This window comes from Halictus rubicundus, chromosome 17, assembly GCF_050948215.1.
Source record: "Halictus rubicundus isolate RS-2024b chromosome 17, iyHalRubi1_principal, whole genome shotgun sequence".
Classification (NCBI taxonomy): domain Eukaryota; kingdom Metazoa; phylum Arthropoda; class Insecta; order Hymenoptera; family Halictidae; genus Halictus; species Halictus rubicundus.
The window spans coordinates 6,347,808-6,367,742 of NC_135165.1; the positions used below are offsets into that span (position 1 = coordinate 6,347,808).

At 48.1% G+C, this 19,935-nt stretch overlaps 1 protein-coding gene across 7 annotated transcripts in view; it reads left to right on the forward strand.

Annotated features, from left to right (window-relative positions):
- The window catches only part of LOC143362660 (latrophilin Cirl), a 546,952-nt gene that overhangs the window by 114,266 nt on the left and 412,751 nt on the right, over positions 1–19,935 (forward strand). For 2 of the 7 annotated variants that reach the window (XM_076803016.1, XM_076803015.1), the window contains exon 1: positions 14,835–15,632. The gene's annotated coding sequence lies outside the window, so the exon portion shown is untranslated. Of the gene's footprint in view, positions 1–8,338; positions 8,390–14,824; positions 15,633–19,935 lie in introns of those variants that run through there. The other 5 variants (XM_076803018.1, XM_076803021.1, XM_076803017.1 and 2 more) reach the window with 4 other exon arrangements.

Genomic DNA, 19,935 nt, shown 5'->3' on the forward strand with positions numbered 1-19,935 from the left:
CGGTCCGGAATACGTTCGCGCGGTACGAATGAGACGTCGACTCATTAGCGAGGAAGTTTATACGCCCATGAGGATTAACACATGCCCGCTAATAGGAACAAATCGTCCTTGGACCGGCCCGTGGATACGAAAGCGGGTTCTCTCTCGTGTCGTCGAGTTTCGCGTCGACCCGAGGCCGGTCGATCTCTCGTTCTCGTTGTCGAGCGAGAGGAAGTTCATCCTTCCCGATTCGAGCCCGGGGGGAAGAGAGAAAAAAGGGGGAATTTTGATTAATCAATTTTCCCCGTCGGATACAAACCCGCTCCCTACTCCGCCGCCCCGAAATCCGACATTTTTCACAGAATTCCTGAAACATTTTTCACCGGGGCGTCACGCGCAAAAATCCTGAATGATACTCGCGATCCTGCTGAATAGTCAAACACCGTGCCAGATTCTGTCGCGCTATCTCGCGGAACCTGTCAACTACAAATAAAATTCCAAGACTCGTGTATTATTCACAATAACCGATATAACCTGTGCACACGGCTGACCTATCTCCCTCCGCGAGACTGGTCCCGCACACCCCCGCGTCCCCCGCGCACGTCCACTCGGATGCGAGAACGTGTTGCAACAGTTATATTCCCCGTTATTCCACGTCATCGACGCAATGAAACTTTAATCCAGTTTCCGTATTTAGTCGAATAATTCGCGCCGCGCTCGCTCCGTGTGATCCACCCTGTTGTAAGTCGAACGATGCCCGTCTCGCGGCGTCGCATTCAGAGACTGCGAAAAGATCTTTCTCGCTGGTTCAACGGACCTGAAACTTGCATTCCGTTAACAATTCAACGATTTTCTGTGTGCATTCGAATCGGCAGACACGAAAACTAGTCGATTAAGCAACTGCGAATAATTGAAAGACATGCATTCATGTACCTTTTCGCCATGTTATTCTTCGTTTCACACCAGCCGTACCGTGATCTTTCAAGTGACCGGCTTCATATTTTTTAATTATTGAAATTGGTGTTGTTATAAAAATTGCGCGAAAACGAGATAAATTCAGTCTCGTCAGTTTTATAAAACAATACGGTCACATCTTGTGTTCGGTACGGTTTAAAAAACGTCTTCCTTGGTGTAAAAAGGAATCGTATAAGGAGCATTTAAGTTAGCGTTTAGTATGTTTTAAATAAAGAGATTGCTCCATGAACTTGTACTCTACTATATCGTTATAACATCTGACACAACAAGGAGCCAGATCGAAAATGTATTATGTATTTATTGGAACAGTAAGAAAGGTATACGCATCGTATTCAACGAAAAGGAACATTTATTTATGGAGCGTTTGATATAGCATTCGACATGTTTGGTTTAATAAAAAGGTAGACAAAGTTATAAAGTACAGTTATATTCCAGTGTACCATGCCAGCATCTGGTACAAAAAGAAAAATTGCATTTATTGGAACGGTAGGAAAGCGGTAGGAAAAAATCATGAGCACATAACACATTTGGAATAGTCCTAGATGTTTAGAAAAGGTAGAAATTTAGTTTCCTTAACTTTTCCTGTATTATCTGAACAATCTGGTAAAGAAAAAAGACAGCTCTACTATATAAATTGTATAAATTTAGGTATAAATTTCATACTGAATATAAAAATTCATTAGCACAAAAGTTAATAATTTGAAATGGTATAGATCGCTACAAAAGGTAGAAACTCGGAGTTTCGGTAGCTGCCCCTGCACCATTTGAACATTTCCAACAAAAAGTTAACTATAAACTATAAACTGTATTTATTCGAACGGCAGAAACCGTGTTCTATATCGAACGTAAAAATTCAGCAACACAAACGTTGGAATGTTCGAAACAGTGCTAGGCATTCAGGGAAAAAAGTGGAAGCTCAGAGTTTTGGTAGCTGCTCCGAAAAATATCAGCATCGAGAGAGTATTCGTCGCGCGATGTTGGTGGAATAATAATAAATTTTCTAATAGGGAGAGAACGGGTAAAAACAGCGCGGAGAAAGAAACCGCGATCCATCCTCGTGGACAGATCCGTATCGACGGCGAATAACGAGGGAATACCGAATCAACTCGAAATCTCGAGAAGAAACGGCTGAGTGTAGCAATAGAACCGGATCCCATGGCTCGGCGACGGTATCGTTGTCAGTCGAACCGCAAACAACGGGGACGTATTCATGCTCGAGCGGCACTTGATCGTTTTTAGCGTGGAACGTGACGGCATAATCGATACATCGTCTGCCGGAATGTATCGCGGCGTGCCCCGAATGGATGCTCTCCTGCAGGAAGCACCGCGTGCACCGCCACTTCGGCTAATAAATACTCCCGGCGATATCGAGGCGTAATAATTGTCCGTAATTACACCTCGCTTCAAATTTGACTGATTCATTTTTAGGAATCATTATCGCTGCGACCGTTATTGCGCGCCCCTCGCAATTACACCGAGAAGACACCGATCACTGTCGAATGTACAGAAATCTCCTGCGATTCCAGTTTTTCCCCTGCGCAAAAAAATACTCTAGTTCGTCCAACCAATTAGGTGAAAAATGTTACAGTTGGACGGATCATAGATGATCCAGTTCAGCGACTGCACACCCAAGACCGAGAAATCTTTGTTAGTTCTCATTATTACTCTCGGAAAACGTTGAATCTTCTTGACCAACGCTGCCGCGCGAGGATCGCATAAACATTCGGAGACGGGTTTCTCGGCGCAAGCATCGAAGTATGTATTTGCTCGAGTAGCGTTCGCATTACGAGTCCAAATGTATTCGAGAGGGGGGAAGCCGCGGTCGACACAAAAGAAAGAGACAAATACGCGAGAAATCCGGGGAAACTGCGCAAGAATACATTTGGAAGGTGATAAAGCGTCGAGGATTCCCTACCGGGTTGGCCGGGCGACGTGGTCTGAAGAAAACAACGGTGAAAGTCCGCGCCAAGGGAGCAAGGTAGCCGGTGTGCTGCAGTAGCGTGTCGTGGAACAGAAAAAAAGAAGAAGAAGAAAAAGAAGACGACATTAGGAGACCGGGTAACGCCGTAGCTCTGTGTCCGGGGCTACCATCGAACCCTGTTTATAAATGCGTTACAACGCGTTAGCCGGGCATCCATTTATGAAAAAACGGTCGAGCGACGTCGCGCGCGACCCGCGATAATTACAGCGTGTCTTCGGGATTAAATATCTTGGCCGCGTGTGTAATTTTCGCGCCGTTAATACGCGGCCCGGATTAATTTATGGCCGCGAATTACGGAAAACGCTATGTCCCGGCGAATTAACGTACACGACGCTCCACGGAGCCATTTAAAGGCCTGCCTGGTTCACTAATTTAAAAAATCGATCTTTTTTTTACGTTAATCAATAGATAGACGTTTGGAGATTATGTCGCTACAATTTTGAGCAGGAATTCGAATTGGTTGCGCAGATCTACCAGTTGGACACTGCAAACAAGTTTATATCGAAACGATCAATTAAAATTTTCATCAATTTGTCAATTTTGTACTTTTCTGAACTCTTCCGGGCACATTCACAATATCAAGACACAAAAATTACGAATATTATTCGTTCTTTCCCTTCTGACTAAAATTAAAGACTACGAAATGTCTGTCGATTTGCCAATTCAGTGATGAGAATAGTCTGCAATTTGTGTACATTAATGTTTATATGTATCCATTCCTAGCACATATTTTTGAACACAAAAATTAGAGAATGTTCCTTGAATATGAAATAAATTATTGTAAAAGTTTCAAGAAGGACCGCCTTACAGTTTCTTAATAAAAAAATTGTAAATGTCACGTTACTTTTAGCACCCTCAAAAGGAGCCAGACGTGAACTTCTGCAAACGTATGAATCTTTGCGAATTTATTATAAACAATGGACTGAATCCGTCGGATTGAAATTATAGGGGTATCTTGCTACACTATTGAAGTAACTAAAGTAAATAATTCTTCTCGTGAAAAAGGTCTATATGTAGTTAATACCGTTGCTATAGCGACACGTGTCCAGCTTACTGTCAAGACATTCGAGTGCCATGAAACGTAGCTTGAGCTGTATTCATGGGAGACTGAGAATCCAGAAACATTTCGGCCCAACTTTTTCAGCTGTTTCGACAAGCTATTTCCGCCGGGCCACACTATCGATAGGTCCGAAAAAAGTCGACGTCTTTAACCTGCTGCGGCAGGCTCGAACGTTTCGATCGGTCGTTGCTTCGAGGAACAAGAAAAAGAAGCGTGTCTTTCGGAGCAAACGTCTCCGCGATCGAATGAATCACGACGTCGGTCACGGGGAATCGTTCAAGCACCGGATAACGCGGCGAGACGAATCGATACTGTGTCCGGTGGATCGGATCCAGAGAACCGAACGCGAACCGAAAGAGAGAGAGAGAGAGAGAGAGAGAGAGAGAGAGAGAGAGAGAGAGAGAGACAGTGACGGTGCGGCGGGAGTAGGGAACGCGAAATCGAATCGAAAAAGGTGGCGGATCTTTATCGAACTATCGGTGTTCCCGGCATCGATTCTGGCTCGTGTAATTTCACGGGCAAATCGCGGAAGTTATGGCGAATGGGGGGAGGGGGGAGGGAGAACACAGAGCCGTAAACGGGATCGGCTGGATCGCGCCGGGGTGTTTTCTCCGTGGGCCGATCTCACGAAAAACAAACAGTTGAAGCTAGGTGGTCCCTCATTAAGTTGGCACCACTCCCGGGGCCCCCGACTCTCTCTCCCTCGCTCTCTCTCTCTCTCTCTCCGTTCCCTTTCGATTGGAGTCGATCTGCGATGCCCCGTTGCGAGGGTCTCCGAAAGGGCCGTTGGTCCCGAGGGTCCATTGTACCGGTGCGTACACGATCATGCGTGTCCCTACCCTCTTCCGGACCGTTCGCTAGTGTCGCTACCTCGAGTGAGACGTTACCTAGGCGAAATCAATGCATTCGATACGTGTCACAATCGCTGGGTTCCGTTTGTTAGCCCCGGCGCGGCGTGTGCGTGCGTTTGCGTATGTACTGGCCATAGCCACGTGAACGCTAGACCCGGCACGCGCACGTGTTCGTATCGTGTGCACACGAGCTCGTGTGTCCGCGGGGTCAATGGAGCGGCGAGCCGCTCCGATTCCGCGGAAGTAATCATTGATTTATGGAAAATGTTACCACGGTCGCGAAGGTGCGTCAACTCAACATTCATGCCGATTTAATTGGCCGTGGGTGATTCTGAAAAATTAAGTCCGCCTGTTCGGACGCCGTCGATAGACTGGAAACGCGGGTAATAAATTGATCAACTTCACAGACAAGTCGGAATTGTCGAGACTTGTACTTGGGGTTGAATGGCTTGACCGTGTGGAATGCGTACGAGTACGGTGTAATGACACCTGGACATTCTGCATGCGGCGTGCACAACGGTGTAACCAATGAGTGATTGCCAGACTGCAGGCCTTTGTGCGAAATACAAATTTTCTACAACGATTGCGAGGAATGAGAATTGAATAGAAATTTATTTCTTCTCTTAACCCCTTGCATTACTATTTATTTTGTGATTATAATGTTTAGAAATTCTTCATCGTTCAGAATTTCATAGAAAAAACAGATAGGTTATATTTATTGTATGTCTGTTTTCTCCAAAGGATATGTATCAACTTCAAATAAATAGATTTTTATTTCGGTTTAGAGGAAATTAATAACATCACGAGGCTGACTCGATATTGTACGGCAAGGGGTTAATTATTTTTATGAGCAAGAAATGACGTAACCGTATTTTTGAAGGCTTCTCAAATTTTCACTGTTTCGTGTTTCGTCTACTTATCTTTGTTAAAAGCGTATAAAATAAATCCGCAGTCCAGTGGTCGTTAACTTTCTTTCTGAATATGAGAGTGACCTTAAATGTCACGCTGGGATTGTAGAAAAACATTTACAAGCTTTAGACACATTGCACATTATGAATGGACCAGGCCTCGAAGGCCTGATTTGAATATCGTGGAACACATTTGGGACCATTTGGACAGAGTTCAAAGACAAAGTCAACGAAAACATGCAAATCAGCTGTTGGAGCTGTTGTAGACAATGTGAAAGCTGTTGGTAAGAGGAATCCATATGAATGAAATGAGATTCAACGTCGCCATAAAATACACTTTATAGTTTAACTGAACATTTGTGTGAGTTCAACGAAGTACTTTCCTACAAATTCGAGACTGCGTGATTTACAAAACGATGAATTTGATTTGCAAAAGGGTGAATTTCGTCGTTCGCAAAAGGGTGAATTTGGAGTACGAACCAGTGAAAGAGGGAATGGGTGAATTTTCGAAGAGCGAGAACTCTGATCGGGAAACATGTTTGGCCAGAGTTGAAGACGCGTGACGGGCACATCGAGTCGAAAGCAGTCGCGTTAGCGCAAGGAAAACGCCCGATAATGGGATTACACATAGCGAATGGATTACTGAAATCCCTCGAATGCAAAACCTTACGATAATCTGGTACAACGTTCCCGTATCTTGGAAACGGCTGGCTACGGTGGGCCGAGGGGTGAACAGGACGCCGGGTATCGGCCGGTAGGCCCGGTTCTCAGAGACGAAAACCGCCGTGGAATAAACAGCGTCCGTGCCAAGGGCTCGACGGTTTTCTCCGTTCCACCTGTTGTGAGATGAGGGCCGCTCCTCTAACCGTCCGTGTGTTCCACGGTGGAATTATCCTTCGGCCGTACGCACGTAATGTGAGCAGTTAACGCAAATGGGACGGTATACCACCGTCCGAGGCGGGATTATAATGAAATAAATACTACGATTAAAGGGAACGCGTTTAAATTAACCGTCCCTATTGCTCGTGTACCGAACGAGTTTCGAGATTCGATCTCGCGGACGCGCGAGCCACGTACAGTCTGAAACACAACAGCCGTGGACGCGATATCTTCGACTGTTGATACGTAATGAAGCGAGGACTCTGATCATCTGAACGTACACAGTCACCCGCGATACGCATTCGTCGAGAATCATTAAATTTCATTCGTGTCGTTAAGAAATACAGCGAATTCTCGATATATGTCAACAACATGGGTCTTGCCAGCGTCGTGTATCGTCCAGGAGACATGTCCGAGCCCTCTCGAGCTTCGGGGGCCTTCGTGGAGTACACACCGCGGTAGTGGGGATAACTCCGCGACGTTTATCATCCAGGCCTTGGCGACATATATAGAGAATTCACTGTACTTTTCCAGATGAGCTTCGAAGAAGCAAATCGAAAATCGGCTGTGAGAGTGTAAAAATCGGAGTGATGTCGTTTTCATTATTCAGTCCTCTAATTGTTTAAGGAACTATGAAATATGCACTAAAAGTGCATGTTTCGGGTTGCTTCAGCACCCAGGGTTTGCGGGGCTTTGTGCGTTTTCGCCGGCAACTTAAACGCACAAAGTATGATGAAACTATGTCAAAGGGGGCTATTAACACCGGCGGAACGGTGCTTTAATCAAACTAGTAATAGATGGTTTCTTCGCGAAGACAATGGTCCGTTTGTACCGAACGAAAAGCGAGAAATGACATCACGGTGCTGCCCCCGCCATCCCAGTCCCCCAATGCAAATCCCATCGACAATGTTTGAGCTATTATGAAGTAGAAATTCTATGGAAAACGTAGTTTGAAGATAAACCCATTAGTATATCCAATTAGAAAAATACATAGGCCGGATCCTGTCTTGCACGCTGAAAAAATTGAGACGTTCTGAAGCTAAAAATCAGAACGTTTCTACAAAAATTGCAAAATTTTTTTCGTCACATTTTCAATCAGAAAAATCTCAACAATCCCCTGGTTCTAGGTTCTGGAAAAGGTACAGCAAACATGACGGAATTTGAACTTTTTTCTATTGCATGATCACTGGACTGCGAATTGTATGCATTTAAAAATGAGTCGATGAAATACAGAACAGTAAAAGGATTTGACGAACGTAAAGACAATGTTATATTATTTTCAACTTACTAAAACTATATTTCTTGCAGTCGAGGGAAACAATTTTTAATTTGCATGAAAATTTGTATCCTAATTATTACCTTTTACGTTCACGAGCACTTCTTCGAAGCACGCCCCGTCTCTTCTCCTCTAATAGTTTTATTCTCTTTCCGTTTCTACTGAGATGCGGCTCCGCCGAGCTGGAGGCACTAAGTGGCACGGGAAGATGGGTCGCGGACATTTAAGTGTAACGGATTTAGTCAAATTTAAGCGAGCACTACTGTAATCGGTTTGACCGTCCGCGATCGTTTGTTGGGGCCTTGCGAGGGCCGGACAGCGCTGTTGTGTTGCAGACTGTACACACGAGGGCCCAGCCGCATAAATAGTCTGGTCCATGGGTCCCCGAGCCCGATACAGCGTTAATGACCAGGTCGTTTTCTGTTGCAGACACCCGTCAGCAGCTCGGGACGAGCGCGGCGAGCAGCCTGGAAAAATTCCGTGAGTATGCCCGAGCGCCGTTTCGCCGGCCGTCGATATTTAATCGATATCGTTAGATCGTATCGTCGCTTATCCTCTCGCTTTCCGCCGTGTCATTGCGCGGTCCCGTCTCTCGCTAAGACGACGATGGCCACGCACACGCGTTCGCACGCACGGCACCGCACCGCACAACGCGCGCGACCTCGCTTCTCGATCGCGTCCTGCCTGCACCGAGAGACAAAGAAAATTCTTTCCCACGCGCAGGTGTCGGTTTATGGCGCGCCGCTATGGATATGCCCCGGCATCGCCGCCAGAGCGTTCTGTAAATGAAGTTATTTCGAAGATGGCCGAAGAAACGACTGCCCTCTGGGGCGCGAGCTTCAACCGAAACGACGAAGTTTCTCGGAATGTAACGGACCGAGCGCCACCGACACAAGACATTGGCCGAATGTTATCACTCTCGAGAGGAATATTTCATTTCGAAAGTAGAACCGTCCTGAATTCGTTTTATGTGTTTTTCTTTTTTCTTTCTCTTTTTTGTGAAAACGCAATTGGTAGGAAGCCGGAATTCATTTTTCTACTCAGTTTGATCTCTTTGTCTCGATCCGGGGAATGCTTACAGGCAAACATCGTATCAGTTTTCGTTCGGTTTTTTCTCGATGTAATTGCAAAGAGAAAAATGCCCGGGGAAAATCTGGCACATTGCAGTTTCCAATACTAGGGAATTTTTTTCCGATATTTTGGTTGGAAAGACTGCTTGCAAAAAGTCGGATACGGCGGCGCCGCACCGCACCCGTTCAATGAGAATACGCGAACGCGTCTGCTCGCGGCTTTCCTTTTCTACTGGCCGAGCTAATAGCGTTTTTACTTTATTTCGATCGGGCTCGTCGTTTATTTTGATTTTCACGGAACGACCCGTGGAAAATGGAGATCCGTAGACTGCCAATCAACGACGCCGGTAATTCCCGATCGCCAGCTGGTTCCAAGTGACGCGTAACGCACGAGTCACCGTCGAGAGGAACGCATTAAAAGTTCCATCTCCGCGGGAAAGTTTCCGGTTTTACGTGCCCGTTGTTCTCCCGTATCTAGTTAGAGCGTCAAACAAGCCGAGGCAATTTCTCGCCATGGCCGCATCCACCGTCATAATTCGCGGAATCAGTCGAAGTTTCGCTACTCGTGAAACGATAAGCGTGACTCGCGTGGCGATACGTGCTCGCGGGACCGGCCTCAATAAAATCGCGAATGCTGCGGTTACGCGGACAACGTCGTAAACTTGTTGCGGTTTTTCTATCCAGCCGTTTTAATACTACTCCGCGACGATCGTGCTCTCGAAAGAGTGCCCTGCGCTCCGTAGCAGAGACTTAGGTGTCTTAGAATAGTATCTTCCACTTATACCGCGCTATCCGGTTGCGTTGCAGGTATCCCTTGTTTTCTTGTTCTCGATAAACGGTGATTGAAAACTCAAGGTTACGCCGCAAATAGCTTCTTGCCGTACCTCGCTTCTCGCTTTAGAAGTTTCATTTATTCCCCCCCCCCCCCCCGACACTCTAGCTCGCTTCTCTTTTATCTAATTCAACAGGATGTTCCGCAATTATACCGCGGATGTCTACGCGATTTTGTACGGTGGATTTTGTGAGGATATCTTCTGGGAAAATTGTGTAACTCTAATGATGATATTTTTAAACGAACATTGAAAGTGGAGATTCTTACAACAACCTCTTTGTGAAATAATAGTCGAAATTATACAGAAAATGAAAGTCTCAAAAATGTCGAGTTTATGTTGACATGCGAATTTACAGTACCAACACTATTCCCAACATCTGTAACATTAAAATTCATCAATCTTTAAATCTCGAACAGTGCAATCTCTATGGGAGCAAATTGACAATGCATTATAAATGAGGAAACATAATTAAGCAATATCCAGAACACTATTTTGCTATAATGCTTTCTTGAGACTTTTGTCACGTGGACACATTTTTAGTGTACGGTTTTATAAATATGATATAAACTGAAATTAAGCCACTTACATATTTGTACATTAATATATGTATGACAACTAGTTTGCACCAAAAATTACTCACTGAAATAGTATCACAACTGCACTGTCTTTTGTTGGCGTCCCATTTTGAACTGACATTGTGAAATGGTACTGTGCAATCGTGAACCTCATCAAGACGTGCACTGATTTATTAAGCATATTGAATATTTGATATTTAAGTACGAACAGTATTTACCAACAGTGTGAAAAGGGTTTTAAAAAACACTGTCTATCGTTGTTCCTAAAAAGACCTAATTTCCTGCGTCGGTTCAAACTTGTACACTGAGGCCACTTAAAAATATTGTAAAAATTAATTAGAACACTTTGAGACATACATTTTAAGCGTACAAAATGTTCAAAGAAGTTAACGAAATGTCATAGGCAGGGTTCTTCGTTTCCGAACGAACACTTTTGTTTATACCTGTTGTTGGCGAGACTATTTTCCCCGTGAATTAGGACACTTTGCTCGGACAGGTTGAGCGTCCAGTGTTCACAGGGCCTAGGGAACAATGAGTAATGGTAATACGGCGTAATATTCGAGCGTTGTGCGAGCAACACGTCGTTGGATGAGTCGATCGCTTTATTACCTCTTCCCGGGCCTGTTTAAAGCTACTCGGTTTTTTTCGCCCCCGGACGGACCGTGAAATAGTGAATGGGGGAACGAGTGTTCACGCAGGTTAAGGTGAATGCGAGCTCGCCCCGACAATGGGCCACCTACTCCCCTTCCTCCTTGGGCTTCCCATCCCCCCTCGGATACCGTCGAAATCTCGTTTCGGGCAGCTGCGCTAATGCCGTGGAACCGAGTGTAACGCTGCTCGCGATTGTCGTAGCCCCGTGAACTGTGAAGCGTTAGAAACTTGCCGGGGCCGAATCCGAAATCGCCCCCGGATGCGCGAGTGTTGACGTTCCCGGGTGTAAGCAACGCTATTCAGAGTCGACCGAGCGAGTCCTGTTTCACCTACGACGAGTTTTCGGATTGCAGACTACACCCGCGAGATTCGCTGACCCGACCAATAATGTCCGGCCCCGGATCTCTTATTCAATTGAAATTTTCCTCGCTCATCGAACGGGATTGCGAGAGTGACAACCCGCAAGGTCGTCGTTTCGCGAGCCAAGTCGTCGAGATCAGAGCCGAAGAGATTGGAAATGCATCGTGGCGGTAGACCGACGGCAACAAGCAGCGATTTGTCCTCGGATCAACCGTAAAACGTGCCGAGGAGTCGTGCATTATTGGTATTCCTGGGCGCGTTTTGTAATCATTCGCATGGATCATGTTTTACGTACGCTTTACGTAACGCCGAACATGACGGTATTTACATTACACAATTGTCTGCGAGGCGTCCTGGAAACTGCCGGCTTTCTAACGCCCTCGGTCGCTGTACTGTACCATTATGTGTTCAACGTGTTGTTCGATGTTAATCACTCCCTCGAAGGATCCCGCAGAGTCGAAGACAATTGGCGACTGAAAGTAAAAAGTTGAAATTTTCATGGATATTGATTTTTCACGAGTCGAGCGTTTCTGACGATTCGTGGCGGCCCTAGTTAGATCCATTCAATTTCTTCAAGTATTTTTGAACTTCGATCTTTTTGTATTGTGAGTGCGTAGGATTTAGGCAGATTGCAAACGGATGTTGTGACTCACAATTATTACTGTATATTCTACAAACATGGACGAGTAAACCGACAAAGTTTCAGATTGATGCACGCAATGGTTCTTTCGTAATCGTCGAAAATTAGAATCTATCTGAACCACGATCTAGAAATACCTTTCTGCGAGGCTGTGACTTTGCATTCGGTGAACATTTTGAGTCATACAAATTTCTACAGATGCCTCAAATATCGGTGAACGGACCAACAGAATGATACATAGGAGTAGTATTTTTGTAATCGTTAAAAATTATCGCTTGTCTGGGTCACAGTCCAAGCAAATATTTTCGACGACAATCTCTTTACGGTGCTGCAACGTTCAGTCGAATCGATAAACATGGACTAATAAACCGATAAATTTTCAGAATTTTTTTGGCAATCCGAGTAGCATTCCAGTGGAAAATTTTCCAACTCGCCTTCGTTACGATATTGTAACATTGAACGGAGTGGAAGTTTTTCGGTGGAAAAAATGTCTGAATATTCTTGAAACATGGTTGAATAAACGGACAAGGTTTCGCTATGATGGTAATCGATCCGGTTCCTCGTGTAGCCGTCGTCGTCCAGCAGCTGTCAGCTTCTAGCATCGCGGTTCACACGGGCGAACAGCACTCGAATGAATTCGCCGAGCGACAGTAATTGAAGCGTTATCGGCGGACCGAAACGCTGTCGCAAATTCGGCGACATTCCCGGGGACGCGCATACCGGCGCTGGATTAAAGCGTCATCACCGGCCCGTGTCAGGGTACAACTGTGATCCTGTAAACGACCCTTTCGAGAATAAACTCCCTTCCAGTATTTATGGACTTTTGGGATTAGCGGGAGAGAGAGAGCAAGTCGGAGAGAAGGGACCCGGGAGCGACCTGCACCATCGTCGGCAATGTCTCCTTTGTGAGATCGCTCTCCCGAAACTGTTCGAGAGAACGCGAAACGTGCGGGGGAGGAGACGGAGAGGAAGGGTTGACGGGGTAAGCGATCGTACATCCTCGTGCAAGATCGCGATCTCGGTTGTTTATGCGATACCCCGAGATAGGGGTGCTCTTTTGTCCAGGGGTGGGTTTCGGCGCTCGCAGGAGACACGGATGAAGAAATTTCGGGGACGCGACGTATTTCACGAACTGGCCTCGCGCGCACACTTTGCGACGACCTCTCCATTCTAGACTCTCTACATAACGCATTCAAAAAGCATCTTCCTTTCTATCTTAGCCTCTTTCTCCCTTTACGTGCTCTTAACCTTCGTGCACTCCTCGGAAATTATCCCACAAGAGGTACTCACGATTCCACGGCTTAATCCCCGTACGCAATTTTCATTCATTATAGTTCGACTATGTTTTATTCGTACCCTCGCAGTAGAAGCAACTGCATCAAATTACAGCACAGAGGGAAATAAAAAACAGACAGTATCTAAAATAGAAATTGAGTGAGTTAGGAACGTGAAAGAGGGGGTTAAGGCTAGCCTAATAATCTGTAAAAATAGGGTATTCTTTACAAGATCTCGACGATAAAACATTTTTTTAACGATCTAAATTGTCCAAAACATTGGAGTAGAAATACTCATCCCTTCATCCTGAAATATCCACAAACGAGTTATACAAGTAATAGTTTGACAGAGTCATCCCGGGTCAGCGAAAGGCTGCGAAGAAACCGCGAGATTTCCAGTAGTCTGACGACAATGCGATATAATTAAAAGGACCGCGCATGTGTTATCGGGGTCAACGTGTCATGCTTCCATACTACGTGTAGTTTCCCTCATGCAGCAATTAAGCGATGCTTCGAGCAATTCGAAACGTCGCGAGGAATAGAGTCCGGGCTGGTCGGGGGTAGGACGAAACGCCGCAATTATTCACTTGTTTCGTCTGTCACTTGCATCGCGAAAAACAATGCGCTTGTAAATTAAAATGGAATTGGATTACACGGCTTGCCCTGGTCAGACATCCGTCGGACGGTACCGGCAAAGAAACGGGAAAATCTTTCAGCGTCAGCGGTCTCCGACGACGATTCTGTTCCGCGGCGATCGGGTAGGGGCAAGATAACCTATGGCGTCGCAACGATTCGTGTATCTCGCGCGCGACACACATTTTCGCGTGCGGATGCTTTCGCGCACTATCGAAGAATTATGCAACCGTTCGGGATCGTATCTTCGGAGTCCAATTAAAAAGATAACGCGAGCCCCGAGTCGTTGATCCTGAGAAAGGTGGACGGTTCAATCGGGGGTACGAGGAAAGGAGAGGGCTCCTTTGATTCTGGGCCAATTGAAATTCAAAAGAAACCGGCCGACCCACGCGACACGTCAAACATCATCGTCTCCACCAGTCATTAGAACACCCTCGGATCTTACCACCTAACGGTTCACCTTTCTCGCGCTTGTACGCACGCACACACGTTCGAGCGCGCTCACCTCGACACGTAGAAATGCCGGCGAGCGAGAGGCAGAACCAGAAGATACGAAGAGAGCGCATCTCCTCCGGTCGCCGAGTGCCACCACCTTGAGAGTTCAGAGGCGAGGGCAAGAGGAGAGAGCAAGACCGCGAAAGTGAGAAGGGGTGGGGAGACGCGAGAGGGAAGGGATGCCGAACGGGTAGAGTCGGATACGAGGGAGGGGAGGCAGTGCGTCCTGTCGGGTTCGCGAGCGAGAAGGAACCCGGAGGGGCGAGCGGTGGCTAGAAGCGAGCCGGTTGCCGTGGACGGCAAGGAGAGGCGATGGGGTGGATGACTAGCGCACGAGGGGAATCACGGGTCGACCGAGCGGTGGGGATGTTCTCTGGGCGTCGGTGGTGGGGGGCGACGCTCTCTCTGCCCCTTGGTTCGGTTAGTTTCTCCGTCGACGCCGCTGCAAGCGGATCGAGCGTCTCGTTGTTCCTCCTCGTCGATCTCCGCGCGGTGACCTGGTGCGCCTCCTCTGCATCGCTACCCTCGGTGGCCAGGTGACTCTGCACCGTCGCGGCGGCTCGGGTCCTGGATGATCAGCATGGAGACTCGCGGTTCCGAGCGTGTTTCGCGGTCCTCGACAGTGTGACGATCGAGACCGATCGGACGGGATATACGCGTGCGATAAGCGGTGGATAGATCGCGCTCGGCGCGGACCGAACAACCATCACGGTGAATAGATATTTGCAAAGTGCGTGAGACCTCCCCGCAAGGGGAATAGTTGTAACAAGCGTGTGTACTGGGTGAAGAGTTGGTGTGCGCGCCACCCCCGTTTCGCGGTTTCGGAGTGTTTTGCATCGTGGATCGGCGGCGCAGTGAGACTAGATCGCGGAAAGTGAACGACGATCGTGTGGAGTACTCGAAGCAGCAACGGATCGCTGATCGAACGGATTTTTCGGAGTCAACCGCCACGGCTCGTGCGGTCGCCGAGCCAGCCGTCGGACGCCGGGGAGGATCGAGCGATCGGCTCCGACCCCGCGCGCCAACTGCGAACGATCCTCGGGATCTAGCGTCGTTCCGCCGCCTCAGCTCGCTCCGAACGGATACCAACGGAACCCGGAGTGTGCGTTTCATGTGTCAGTGACGGTTCTGTGTGTTTGCCTGAAATTCCGTGGTGATGTACCTCGACCTAGCCGTCATCGTTTCCCATCTTGTAAGTACACCTGGCGCGATCGAGCCCGATTCGTTAAAGATTTCACGGGGTACGGTATTCGCACGGGGGACACAAACGTGCGACCCTCGGCCCGAGTGTGCTCCGAAAAGGGAACCAGAGAGAGAGATAGAGGTGAACGCGGCGGTGGTGCGAGCAGCGTGCCGTTGCATCGTGCGCTGGCAAAGGTCACGAGAAGCGACGGCTCCGCCGGTGACTTTGACGCGTCTCCCGCGGGAAGAGCTCGCATCAGGTCTCGTTTTACAAGCGAGCGCTCAAAGCCTGCACGCCGGGGCTTAGCCCGCGACCACGGACGCGTTGTGTGTGTACACGTGACCCCGAGAATCTATGCGCCTACAGCTGGGCCCTCGTGCACGTACTTCGGAGCACGCTCGGCCAGGCTTGACCTCGAAAGGATGCGACCGAGCCTCTTTAGTTTCCGTCCGCGAGTGCTTTCGCAAAGATGCCGGGAATCGTTCGGTTCCAACGTGCTCGGCGGAATATCCAGTGAATATCCTCTGTTGGTTGCCGAAAGTTTCTTTGATTCCGCGCCGGCTCTTAAACGCGCCGAGTCTATCTCGCAAAGAAACTCGTGAAATTTCGTGAGCCGCGCGCTCGCCGCGGAGGGAAGGCGGCCCGCTACCAACTCCTCGGGGAGAGTAAGTTACGGCCGTGAGAAAGTTCCGATGGAAGTTGCTTGAAATTTAGGTGACGCCGGTGATCGAAGGCCTCTCGAGAGGAGCGCCGTGTGATTCATTTGTATCAATATTGGAGCACGCGACGATTAGCCAAGGCGTCGCCACTCTGTTTGCCCTTCGGCGCGCCGGATCGCAACGAACGGATATCAATCGTGGTTGTTTAACGAGCATAAACAGTGTGCGCCTCGGAATCGTTGTCTGCGACGAACCGGATCCGCCGTGATCGCCGGAGCACCTGAGTTTGCTGGATCGTCTCGAGCGGCCTTCGATGACATTTGCCCGTCGGAATTCTTCGATAACTCCGCGCTCAGCCGCTTTCGCAATCGGGAACCTTTTACTCGGAATTTAGATAGTCGATTAATCTCTTCTGGGAAAAACGAGAATCACGGCTCTCGAGCCTCCGCGCCTGGTTACGGACCGAAAAGAATTACGTCACGTCGAACGATTTTTGTCCTGGAGATCCTGAGTGTTCTCGACGGTGTTGTTCGAGAATGAAACGTCGAAAATGGCGGCCGCGACGCCGACGCTCGGCGAATTTTCGTGTTTGTACGGTCAATTAAATCGGCCGTGTTCGCGCTCGTTTACACGGTCGGTCGACGGCACGACGAGCTAATTAGACTTACAAGTGGCTGTTTTTGTAGAAAGATTCGCGGCGTCTCGTGCCTCCGCTATCTCCGTGGTCGTGCCGCTGCTCGCTTCCCCGGGGCCCCGCCGTGCCTCGGATTTTCTGTCGGAATTGTGTTTCCGCGCGTGTTTTGTCGGACACTTGTACATTCGCGAACGTGACTGTGCATCTTAACCGAGCCGCTCCGTTTAAAAGGCGCCCGTGGATTGCGCAACTCGCCAAGAAAATTCTTGATCAAGTACCACTGCGGCCGCTCCTCTCGATTTCCCACGTCGCGTCGCCTGGCCGGTTCGATTCGTGTCACCGGCTACAGTGGCTTACCGCTTAATTTATATCCGATTCGTTGTCGATTCGAGTTTTTACACCTCCTCCGCGCAGACGTCCTTATGAAACATGCAGAGGACATCCCGACGAAAAACTTGAGAAACGGGTGCAGGTGGCGAAGATATACGAGGAAACAGGAAATACCTGAATCGTTTCGGCCGATCGTATTTCTCGGGGAACGAGCGGCCGCCTCCGCTGCTGCCACCTCGCTTCACCGTTGGCATATTTACTTTGCCGCGAGTCGAAACGGCCTCTCTCCCTCTCTCTTTCTCGCTTTAATACCGCTCGTCCATCGAGTCGTGACACATCGAGGATCCCCGTTTGCTCCAATTCGCTGAACCCCGCGACCGGAAAGACTCGCGCGGCGAGCTCTTTTCCTCTCGCTGTTTCGCGCGCGATCGTTGCGAGAAAGACGGTCTCCGCTGTGGAAAAACACCGATCCGGAATCGATGAGTTTCCAGCTTTATTAGCCGCTTCCGGGTCAGATAACCCGCGTCGAATCGGAACGAGCGATCGCGCAAAGGTATCGACGAAAGAGAGGGAGAGAGTATCGTTGCCACGAAGAACTTTGTACTTTTATTCGTCCGCCGTTCGCGAAATCACGTTTTATCGTTTGTGCGCTGTGCTTTTTACCCGGTGTTCATTGATTATTCGTCCGATACGGATAATCGACGTTTAATTGCGTCCACTCCATCGTTTCTTCCTCCGTTGACAGCCTTTTGTCGCAGTTATCCGTTGCCGTTGGACGGATTTCATTCTCTCTCGACCGCGAGTTTGTCTAAATTATCAGAAACGGGTCTCGTCGCTGTCATCGTCGCTCGGATCGACAGCGCGACGCGTAACTGCCGGTGACATTCCGCCGCGAACGGTTGCGGGGAAACAATTTTGCAAACCGGCAAAAGTTCCGTCGACGGCCTTCAATTATCCATTGCTTCATCCGCGTACCCGAAACCATGAATCAACTCGGTTGCGCGAAAACACCGCGAGCGCGCACCGGCCGCGCCGTTTCGCGAATAACAGGTTTCCGGGCTCGTTCCGCGAGCGGTAGCGTAGCAACGACGACTATTTGTCACGCGTTCGCTTCTTCGGGGTCTGCGCGCGCGCTCTCGCGATCGCTCTGCGAAATCGGTACGTATCGCGCGCCGGCCCTGCCGATAAACTTGGTAATGGTAGAAAAATTGCGGCGATTAGGGCTGAAAACACAACCGGCAACCGGCATTTTCTCACAACACCTGCGAATTACGCGTAATTGCCGTTCCTTCGGCCCTCCGCGTCCCGTTCCATCTACCGTAGCTATCCGTTCCTGGGAACCCGAGGCAGTTCATTGTCTATAAGCGAGCGAGCGAGCGAGGCAGCGCGAGCACTCTCGAGCCCGTCGTGTCAAGAGACCGGTCGAGATAATCGTCATGTCGAATCGGAAATTAACGTTAAATCGCGGCCGCGACCTCTCTCTCTGTCTCCGTCTATCCACCGTTCGCGAACGGTCCCGACGCGGATCGAGCTGGGATCCTCCTCTCGCAGCCTTGAAGAAAAACGAAACGCCGAGAGAGCCTTGCTCCGCGGATCATCCGTATCGAATGTCGAAACTGTTGAATTCCGCCGGGATTATAGGTGCCCATTGTTCGCGGATATCGGTATCGCCGGGATATTACGATTTTATTCTCGCGGACCGGACGGAAAATCGACTGCAACTGTCTCTGCGCCCGGCGCGCAACAACAGTTAGAACGGTTATTGCGTTCACCGGGTATCGAAAACTGCGATCGAACGTGTTCAGTTCCGGCGAGATCGGATCGAGGGCTGCTCGGATCGCACTGCCGCTGGAACGGCTCTCAACGATTGAATCGAAGAAATCACCGCGAGTACCTTTAACGGATCAGACTACTGTAGAAGTACCGAAAATCGGAATTTTTTTTCTTCCGAATGGTAGTTTGAAGTCTCCGGTGTCAAGTGCAGAAAGTTCGATATGGGAATCGCTTAGTTTCTGAGTTATGATGTTGAATTTAAACTCGTGTCGGTGGAATGACACTTCGACATGCCCTGTGACGATGTTTCGAATGGTTTTCTTTTCATTTTTACGATTGATTTCGGTTGTTTGTAATATGGTGAAATGAAGTAAAAACTGCAACTTGGACGAATTGTTACCTTTTGCGAAGATTGCTTGCTTTTTGGACAGATTGTTCGACAGTTTACGGTAATGCATTCTCTTAAGCCTTGTTGTACACATCACAGAGTATGTCGCTTAACTAGAAGAAAACAACTTTTGTATTCGTTCTTTACAAAAAGCTTTTGTTTCTGATATCAAAAAGCCTTTCCGCATTTTGACATTTTGCCAGCTTTGGTATCGATAATTTCGGTAATTAAAATAGATATCCAGTAAAGCACGATGGTTATATAAGTTAATAGTCGTCTGTTAAATTTTCCGTTAAATAAGCTTTTGTTTACGTATACAAAACCTCGTTTCCAATTTATGCATACAGGGCATGCACCAACAGCTTATTAATAATGAAATGTAGACATACAACGAAATTTCTTGTTTACCTGTTTCACGAATTACTAAAGCTGAAATAATGAATATCTTTAACACTAGGTTTACCTGTCAAAATGACGGGTTCTAATATTTTTGATTTCCGATTATTGAGATTGTGAAGATCCATCTAC